The following is a 10271-nucleotide window of genomic DNA, read 5'->3' as shown; positions in this document are numbered from 1 at the left end:
CAAGTTTCTGCTGACTCTATGGATTCTGTTGGTGCTCTGGATAACTCTGCGGAGGCTGGCTTCTAGTCACGCAATCACGCATGAAGTTCCTTAGTTGGAATGCTCGTGGATTGGGAAACCCGAGCGCCATTCGCAAACTTTGTTTGCTTGTCAAAGAGCAAACCCCCACTGTACTTTTCATTATGAAAACTAAATTAGCTAATAATTCTATTTCTCGTATTAGAAATCTTTTACATGTCAATAATGGACTTGAAGTCCCTAGAGTAGGATATAGTGGTGGTCTTATGTTACTTTGGAAAGATGATGTAGATGTAACTTTGCAATATTATAATACAAATGTATTTGATGGTTACATGGTTGTTTCTAATGGTCCTAAGTGGCACTTTCAGCTTTTATGGGGCTCCTGCTATACATAACCGACATACAACATGGACTCTACTAAAAAGACTTAAAGATGTTTCTCCCCTTCTTCCATGGATGGTAATTGGTGATTTTAATGAAATTCTCTCTAATCAAAACAAGCCGGGGGAGGACTGCGGAATGGAAAACAAATGGATGATTTTCGTGAGGCATTACACACTTGTTCCTTATACCAGCTTGTAACACCCTAACTAACTTAGGCGTATTACGTGATTTTTAAACGTACTGTGCAGCTCGTTGCTAATCAACGAGGTTTATGGAAAAACGTGATTAATTAAAATTTTGCTTTTTCATTAAACTTATAAACCATTTTACAAAAGTCTCGGGATCCCGATTTATAAAATCTTTTACAAACGTTTTTACTGTTTAACTATTACATCAAAATAAAAGTCGTCTAACGACAGTTACAAAAATCTCAGCCGTGCTGTCCCGAGGATCGTACGCTCCAGGCCTAACCGCCCCGACATGTACAATCTCATAAGCTCGCTCACGGTCCATCAGCTATAGCCTTGCCTTTACCTACACATGAACGTAAACTGTGAGTCGACAGACTCAGTAAGAAAAGCATAATAATATCATACATAAAACTGACTGTCGTGTCCAACACGATACTAAGTCCCGCTACTGCCATGTCCAACATGGTACTGAGCACTACTGCCATGTCCAACATGGTACTGAGTTTTGAACGTTCAGGGGACGGTACTATTGACAAGTATCCTCCTGATCGGTCGAACCGGTCATACTCCGCCGTCGGTCATACTCCACCTGTACCGACGGATAGGTCAATAGCACCGAACCACCAACCAAGTGTCGGCTGACGGCCGAACCTGGTCATACTCCGCCGCTGGTCATACTCCACTCGTACCGACGTGACAGGGTTGGATGGTTCGAAGCCTAAATACATATCTAATGTAATCTAGCAGGCTTCCTACATGCATGCTAAACATGTAATCTACATATGCATACTGTTATACTAATCTTACCTGGATTCCGAATTCAGGTGTGCCGGTCAACCTGACTGGAACTTAGCTGAGCGGCGGATTACAGGCTCCTAAACCGTAAAAATCACAACACCGATAAGTGATACGCTAAATCACAACGGGGACAAAGGTTATAAAACCAAACCTAACTCACTGCAACTTAATACTAAAATACCCCCAAACTAACAGAGAACAACCTGTCTGAAAACCCGAAACTAGCACAAAACGGAAAGTTGAGAAAAACCGGGTTCTTCCCCTACTGCAAAATCCGGGTAACCGGTTTTACATGCATGTAAAACCGGTTACCCGGTTTTACCCAGAAAACCTACAAAAATCATTTCACCAACCAAAACGATTCCAAACTCAACCAAACTTTCCAGACCTGCTAATTAGACCCTAATAAACATTTTCCAAGTGATAACACCAAGCTTCAAGCACAGAATCAAAATTTGCCATTAAAGCTCAAGCTTTGAGTTCTAAACTCAAGCTTGAGCAAAACCACCTAGCATGCATTCAAACCCACTCAAATCTACCAAAACATACATAAAATCATCTCTGAAAACGAAAATGATCAACCACAGCCAGTAATTTACAGAAACAAAACATAACATTTTCTTTCAAATTTCATAACTTTTAACAAAGAAACTAAAAGCTTTGAACACCCTATCTAGCATGCTTCAAACAACTCAATTATTCAACACATAAACATGCTTTGAATCACACAAATTAACCTCAAAACACAGCAGCCAAAATCAACTAAAATCATGCATGCATTCATCACTTTTCATCATTTTTTTTCAAGAAATTTAAAGAGAAAGGAACTAGGAAACACATACCACAACAAGAGATCAATAAAGTTGCAAATTAGGGCTTGAATCACCAAAGAAAATCCAGCCTTTGCACCCCCAAGGTTCAGCCGAAAGTGGAGAGGAAAAGAGAGTGTTTTTGGAAAAATTCAATTTTCTTTTCTAAGTGTTTTTGTGTGAAAATGAAATAAATAAAATAACCCACTTAACATAACCATTTATCAAATCCATTTCAGCCAAAAGCAATTAAATAAATAAACATTTATTTCATTTAATAAACTCATATAAGACAAAACACTAATGGGGCAAAAAGACCATTTTGCCCCTCCACCATAAAATCACATAAATCATACTAAAGGGGTATTTTTGGGAAATTCTAAATTCCCGGCCATTCCCGACATTCCCAATGTCTAATAAACCGACCCAAACTAATAACATGCTAAGTTGTGATTTCTACTGAGCCAAACGCCGAGTTCCAAAATACCGGGCACCGGAAATGCAAAACATGAAAAACTACTGAATAACATAACCATGCATTTCTGAATTCCATAAATAACAGTATCATAAATTATTTAAATAGCTATAAATAATTTCATAAATAAACATAAACAACTGCTAGTTTCCAAATTAACTAAGCGGGCTTTACAACTATTCCCCCCTTAAAAGGATTTCGTCCCCGAAATCTAACCTGAATAACTCAGGATATTGAGCTCTCATATCTGACTCTAGCTCCCAGGTGGCTTCCTCCACCTTGCTGTTTCTCCAGAGAACCTTGACCAATGCTATGGTCTTATTCCGAAGGACTTTATCCTTTCTATCCAGGATCTGCACTGGTTGTTCCTCATAAGACATGTCTGACTGAAGCTGAAGACTCTCATAACTGAGTATATGAGAGGGGTCTGAAACGTATTTTCTCAACATTGAGACATGGAATACGTTGTGCACTGCTGATAAGGCTGGAGGCAATGCTAACCGATATGCCACTTGGCCTATCTTCTCGAGAATCTCGAAAGGTCCTGTGAATCTAGGGCATAACTTGCCTCTTTTCCCGAAACGTTTAATCCCCTTCATCGGAGATACCCGTAAAAACACATGTTCCCCTACTTGGAACTCAACATCTCTGCGTTTCGGATCGGCGTAACTCTTCTGTCTGCTCTGTGAGGCAAGCATTCTAGCTTTTATCTTTTCTATTGCCTCATTGGTCCGCTGCACTGACTCTGGACCTAGGTATTTCCTCTCCCCTGTCTCATCCCAGTGGATAGGGGATCTGCATTTTCTACCGTACAACAGTTCATAGGGTGCCATCCCTATCGTACTCTGATAACTGTTGTTGTAAGAGAACTCTATCAATGGTAGATATTTGCTCCATGAACCCTCAAAGTCCATAACACAGGCTCTCAACATATCCTCCAATATCTGAATTGTCCTTTCGGACTGACCATCTGTCTGAGGATGGAATGCTGTACTGAATTTTAGCTTTGTACCCATTGCCCGTTGCAAACTTTGCCAAAATTTGGAGGTGAATTTCGGATCCCTGTCCGAAACTATTGACTTCGGTACCCCGTGAAGTCTCACTATCTCCCTGACATATAACTCTGCCAACTGATCCACTGTAAATGTTGTTCTGACCGGCAGAAAATGAGCAGATTTCGTAAATCGATCTACCACTACCCAGATGGAATCATACAAACCCGTGGTCCTAGGTAACCCGACCACAAAATCCATCGTAATATCTTCCCATTTCCATTCTGGTAGGGTTAGAGGCTGCAACAACCCCGTCTCGGTCTCGATGTTCAGCCTTGATGATCCTACGACACGTGAGGCATCTCGATACGAATTCTACCAAATTCTTCTTCATACCGCTCCACCAGAAGTACGGTTTCAAATCTTGGTACATCTTGGTGGTGCCGGGATGCAGAGAATATGGAGTAGAATGAGCCTCCTCAAAAATCTCGCTTCTAAGTTCCACACTGTTCGGAACACAAACCCTGGCTTTATACAAAAGCATTCCACTATCTGACACTGAAAAGTCTTTGGCTTGACCAGCCAATACCTCATCTCGGATCTTTACTAACTCCGGATCTGTCGTCTGAGCAACCTTTATTCTTTCCAACAGATCAGATTGCAGCGTTAAGTTGTGAAGCTGACCTACCACAAACTCAATGCTGGATCTAACCATATCCTCTGCTAGCTGAGGTGAGATCTGAACCATGCTAGCTACTTGCCCGGGACCCTTTCTGCTCAGGGCATCGGCCACTACATTGGCTTTCCCGGGATGGTAAAGGATCTCACAATCATAATCCTTCACTAATTCCAACCAACGCCTTTGTCTCATGTTCAAATCTTTCTGAGTGAAGAAATACTTGAGACTTTTATGGTCGGTGTAGATCTCGCACTTCTCCCCATACAGGTAATGCCGCCAAATCTTCAGTGCAAAAACCACTGCGGCCAATTCTAAATCATGAGTCGGGTATCGCTGTTCATAATCCTTTAACTGACGGGAGGCATAAGCGATAACCCGATCGGCTTGCATCAATACGCACCCCAAACCCTGTTTGGATGCGTCACAGTAGACTACGAACTTTTCCTTGTCCGAAGGCAAAGCTAGCACCGGAGCAGTAATCAATCTCTGCTTCAGCTCCTGAAAACTAGCTTCGCATTTATCTGACCAGATAAATCGCTGATTCTTCTTTGTAAGCTCGGTTAGGGGCATTGAAATTTTGGAGAACCCCTCCACGAACCTACGGTAGTACCCAGCTAATCCCAAGAAGCTTCTGATCTCTGTCACTGTCTTCGGTCTCGGCCAATCCCTGACGGATTCGATCTTCCCGGGATCCACCTTGATCCCATCTTTACTCACAATGTGCCCTAGGAAGGACACCTGAGACAACCAGAACTCACATTTCTTGAACTTGGCGTAGAGCTTATGTTCTCGAAGTCGTTGCAGTACCATCTGAAGATGTAACTCATGCTCCTCTTCTGATTGAGAGTACACGAGGATGTCGTCGATAAACACAATCACACAGATATCGAGGAAATCCTTGAATACTCTATTCATCAGGTCCATGAATGCCGCAGGAGCATTGGTTAGTCCGAATGACATAACCAGAAACTCGTAGTGTCCATACCTAGTGCGGAAAGCCGTCTTTGGAATGTCCTCCTCTCGGATTCTCAACTGATGATAACCCGAACGGAGATCAATCTTAGAAAAGACCGTCTTCCCCTGAAGCTGATCGAACAAGTCATCGATCCTAGGTAATGGATATTTATTCTTCACCGTCAGCTTGTTCAACTCTCTGTAGTCGATGCACATCCTCATAGATCCATCCTTCTTCTTCACGAACAAAACCGGGGCTCCCCAAGGTGACACACTGGGCCGAATGAACCCTATGTCAAGCAACCCTTGGAGCTGAATCTTCAGTTCCTTAAGTTCAGCTGGAGCCATCCTATACGGGGCTTTGGAAACCGGATCCACCCCTGGTGCCAAGTCAATCACGAAGTCAATCTCCCGCTGAGGTGGTAACCCTGGAAGTTCTTCGGGAAAAACGTCCAAAAATTCCCGAACCACTCTGATGTCCTCTGGCCGAATGGTGTCTGGCCGAGTGGTGTCCACCACCACGGCCAGAAACCCTAAGCACCCGCCGTGCAATAATTCTCTCGCTGACATAGCCGAGATCACCGGGATCCGAGATCCCTGAACTGAACCCACGAACACAAACGGTTCTTCACTTTCCGGTTGGAAGACCACCATCTTCCTCTTACAGTCAATGCTCGCCGAATATTTAGATAGGAAATCCATTCCTAAAATAATATCGAATTCGACTAAGCTCATCTCTATCAGATCAGCGCTTAACTCTCTACCATCTATCCTGATCGGCATATAGCACCTAATCCACCTATTGGAGATAACCAATTCTCCGCTGTAACAGGGTTCCAAACCCTGATTCATATCTATCAAAGGGTCTACCCAACTTACTAAAGACTCTGGCCGCCACATAAGAACGTGTAGCCCCAGAATCAAACAGCACTGAATAAAGCGAGTTGTTAATAAAAAGCTGATCTGTAACAACTGATGGGCTGGCATCTGCATCAGCCTGCGTGATGGCGAATACCCTGGCTGGAGTGGGTATCGCTGGAGCTCTCGGTGCCTCTGGTCGGAGCTGGGGACATTCCCTCTTGAAGTGCCCGGGCATGCCACAATGAAAGCATCCCTGCCCCTTGCACTCTCCCCGATGATGCCTCTTGCAGCTAGGGCACTCGGGATAGGAAAATCGGGTCTCAGTACCACCAGGACGACTCCCTCTGTTCTGGTTCCCCCGGAACCTCTTGTTCTGACTCGAGCCGCCGGAAGCAGTGGGTGCCCTCTTCCTCTGATCAATGGCCGAACCACTACTCCCCCTGCTATAGCCTGATGCAGGAGGGGTAGGAGCTCCGCCACTAACCGGAGTACTGACTGAATCTGACATGCACCCCACTGCGCCCTCAGCTCGCAGTGCCTTCTCCACCATCTGAGCATAGGTGGTGCTGTCGTCCGTGGTGATCATCAGGTCATGCCTGATCTTGGGATTCAACCCGTCCAGATACTTCTCCTTTCTGCTGAAGTCGGTCGGCACAATTCCCGAGGCTAACCTCGCCAACCGGTCAAACTGAGTAGTATACTCAGTGACACTCATGTTCTCCCGCTGGGTCAGGTGAACGAACTCTTTCCTCTTGGCGCTTCTGACCGCCTCATTATAGTATTTCGCGTTGAAGAGTTCCTGAAACCTTTCCCAGGTCATGGTGGTGACATCGTGAATCTGAGACACCATGTCCCACCATACCAGGGCATCCTCCTGGAACTGAAACGTGGCGCACACCACTCTGTCATTACCGGTGACACCCATGAAATTCAGGATTCGGGTAATCACCGTCAGCCACTGCTCGGCTTTCGATACATCTGGACCTCCCAGGAATACCGGAGGTGCTTGCTTCCGGAACCGCTCATACAATGGTTCCAATCTGTGGGCCGCCACCACTATCTCGGCCTGGGCAGCAGGGGCAGGTGCCACTGGAACTACGGGCACGGGAACTGCAGGAGCACCCTGCTGTCTCAACCTCTGAATCTCGAGGTCTTGCTCTTCGATCCGGGCTTGCATCTCCGCAAACCGTAACTCCCAATTCGGGGCTCCCTGATCGGCTGGGGGAGCCTGGGCAGCCTGTGGCGGGTTCTCATCACCCCGGCCACGAGCCCTGCCTCGGGGACCTCTACCTCGGCCCCTGGCAGGTGGGGGAAACTGAGCTCCCTGTCCTTGGTTCGACCCTACGGAGTTGCCCTGACTCCTGGTAGTCCGCCTGGCGTCCATCTGATTAGAACCGCCTGCGAAACCAAGAGTTGGCATATCAGGTCGTATTCAAGGCGAGCTTACTAATGCCGCTTAATTTGGAAATTAGAAATGAAACATGCGCCTATTCTACTATCAGGCTACTAACATGCTTCCTAACAGGCTTTTCTTTTTCATAACTGAATAAAATAAACTACTAAAGCAATAAAGGCTTACTGAACCGTGAACCGAGCTAACTGCTGATGATGATTGTACATGTCGTGACGATCTTCGGAAGACAACCTGGCGGCTCTGATACCAAGTTGTAACACCCTAACTAACTTAGGCGTATTACGTGATTTTTAAACGTACTGTGCAGCTCGTTGCTAATCAACGAGGTTTATGGAAAAACGTGATTAATTAAAATTTTGCTTTTTCATTAAACTTATAAACCATTTTACAAAAGTCTGGGGTCCCGATTTATAAAATCTTTTACAAACGTTTTTACTGTTTAACTATTACATCAAAATAAAAGTCGTCTAACGACAGTTACAAAAATCTCAGCCGTGCTGTCCCGAGGATCGTACGCTCCAGGCCTAACCGCCCCGACATGTACAATCTCATAAGCTCGCTCACGGTCCATCAGCTATAGCCTTGCCTTTACCTACACATGAACGTAAACTGTGAGTCGACAGACTCAGTAAGAAAAGCATAATAATATCATACATAAAACTGACTGTCGTGTCCAACACGATACTAAGTCCCGCTACTGCCATGTCCAACATGGTACTGAGCACTACTGCCATGTCCAACATGGTACTGAGTTTTGAACGTTCAGGGGACGGTACTATTGACAAGTATCCTCCTGATCGGTCGAACCGGTCATACTCCGGCTGCTGGTCATACTCCAGCCTGTACCGACGGGATATGTCAATAGCACTGAACCACCAACCAAGTGTCAGCCTGATCGGTCGAACCGGTCATACTCCGGCTGCTGGTCATACTCCAGCCTGTACCGACGTGACAGGGTTGGATGGTTCGAAGCCTAAATACATATCTAATGTAATCTAGCAGGCTTCCTACATGCATGCTAAACATGTAATCTACATATGCATACTGCTATACTAATCTTACCTGGATTCCGAATTCAGGTGTGCCGGTCAACCTGACTGGAACTTAGCTGAGCGGCGGATTACAGGCTCCTAAACCGTAAAAATCACAACACCGATAAGTGATACGCTAAATCACAACGGGGACAAAGGTTATAAAACCAAACCTAACTCACTGCAACTTAATACTAAAATACCCCCAAATTAACAGAGAACAACCTGTCTGAAAACCCGAAACTAGCACAAAACGGAAAGTTGAGAAAAACCGGGTTCTTCCCCTACTGCAAAATCCGGGTAACCGGTTTTACATGCATGTAAAACCGGTTACCCGGTTTTACCCAGAAAACCTACAAAAATCATTTCACCAACCAAAACGATTCCAAACTCAACCAAACTTTCCAGACCTGCTAATTAGACCCTAATAAACATTTTCCAAGTGATAACACCAAGCTTCAAGCACAGAATCAAAATTTGCCATTAAAGCTCAAGCTTTGAGTTCTAAACTCAAGCTTGAGCAAAACCACCTAGCATGCATTCAAACCCACTCAAAATCTACCAAAACATACATAAAATCATCTCTGAAAACGAAAATGATCAACCACAGCCAGTAATTTACAGAAACAAAACATAACATTTTCTTTCAAATTTCATAACTTTTAACAAAGAAACTAAAAGCTTTGAACACCCTATCTAGCATGCTTCAAACAACTCAATTATTCATCACATAAACATGCTTTGAATCACACAAATTAACCTCAAAACACAGCAGCCAAAATCAACTAAAATCATGCATGCATTCATCACTTTTCATCATTTTTTTTCAAGAAATTTAAAGAGAAAGGAACTAGGAAACACATACCACAACAAGAGATCAATAAAGTTGCAAATTAGGGCTTGAATCACCAAAGAAAATCCAGCCTTTGCACCCCCAAGGTTCAGCCGAAAGTGGAGAGGAAAAGAGAGTGTTTTTGGAAAAATTCAATTTTCTTTTCTAAGTGTTTTTGTGTGAAAATGAAATAAATAAAATAACCCACTTAACATAACCATTTATCAAATCCATTTCAGCCAAAAGCAATTAAATAAATAAACATTTATTTCATTTAATAAACTCATATAAGACAAAACACTAATGGGGCAAAAAGACCATTTTGCCCCTCCACCATAAAATCACATAAATCATACTAAAGGGGTATTTTTGGGAAATTCTAAATTCCCGGCCATTCCCGACATTCCCAATGTCTAATAAACCGACCCAAACTAATAACATGCTAAGTTGTGATTTCTACTGAGCCAAACGCCGAGTTCCAAAATACCGGGCACCGGAAATGCAAAACATGAAAAACTACTGAATAACATAACCATGCATTTCTGAATTCCATAAATAACAGTATCATAAATTATTTAAATAGCTATAAATAATTTCATAAATAAACATAAACAACTGCTAGTTTCCAAATTAACTAAGCGGGCTTTACACAGCTGCCTTTTGAAGGTGATCCTTTCACTTGGATTAAAGGTAGACACAATGTCAATGCAACTAAAGAGCGTTTAGATTGGTGTTTCACCAATGATCTTTGGAACACCACTTTTAAACCCTTGACGACATCACATTTGGACTATTATTCTTCGGACCATCAGGCCATAACTGTTCATGTT

Source organism: Cannabis sativa, chromosome 4, assembly GCF_029168945.1.
Source record: "Cannabis sativa cultivar Pink pepper isolate KNU-18-1 chromosome 4, ASM2916894v1, whole genome shotgun sequence".
Classification (NCBI taxonomy): domain Eukaryota; kingdom Viridiplantae; phylum Streptophyta; class Magnoliopsida; order Rosales; family Cannabaceae; genus Cannabis; species Cannabis sativa.
The sequence above is the reverse complement of the archived record's forward strand: the minus strand, read 5'-3'. Positions refer to the sequence as shown.